This window comes from Serinus canaria, chromosome 26 (genome assembly GCF_022539315.1).
Source record: "Serinus canaria isolate serCan28SL12 chromosome 26, serCan2020, whole genome shotgun sequence".
NCBI lineage: Eukaryota > Metazoa > Chordata > Aves > Passeriformes > Fringillidae > Serinus > Serinus canaria.
In genome coordinates this window covers 566,384-567,120 of record NC_066339.1, presented here as the reverse complement: position 1 = coordinate 567,120, position 737 = coordinate 566,384, and positions in this window count along the sequence as shown.

Genomic DNA, 737 nt, shown 5'->3' with positions numbered 1-737 from the left:
AGGGTCGCCATTGGCTGGGTCGGGGAGGGCCCAGAGGATCGACTAATCACCGACTGTATTGGCACGATGGACGTGGAGGGGGCGGGACCTGCTAGCGGGGCGGGAGAGACCATCTACGGGCGGTGCCGGGGGTGCTGGGGCGAAACCCCGCTCCGGGCTCGGGCGAGACGATTGCGCTGCCGCGGGGGCGCGGGCCGGTGCCGAGGGCGGCTCCGGGCTGGGCCCGCGCTGAGCCGGGCGTGGCCTGGGGGGTGCCCCAGGATCACGTCCCAGCGTACCCCTGCCACGGGCGGGGACACCGTACTGCGGGGTGCTCCCAGCCCCTCCAGCCCGGCACCGGGGTCACGAACATCGGCCCTTTCCCTCCGGAGGCGATTCCCGGCGGGGATCCGCCTGGGCTGGGATCGGAGCTCGCGGGGTGAAGCGGCAGCGGAGCGTTTGCTGGAACTGTTGCAGACACCTCAGCAGGACTTGCAGGAATCTCCTGCTCCTGCTATGCCGGCGCTGCCGGCCCTCAGCTCCAATTCCAGTTTCCGTCAATCTTGGCTCTTGTGTTCATCAGTCAGGAAGCGAGTTTGCTCTGCAGGTGATGTCCCACTGCCTCCAGCCCCGCAGCAGGAGGAGCTGCGGGAGCAGTTCCATGAGGGATGGCCATGTACAGCAATGAGATGTGAAACTGCAGGAGACAGGGACCCAGGAACTCACTGGGATTCTTTCTCCAGAATAAACATGGACTC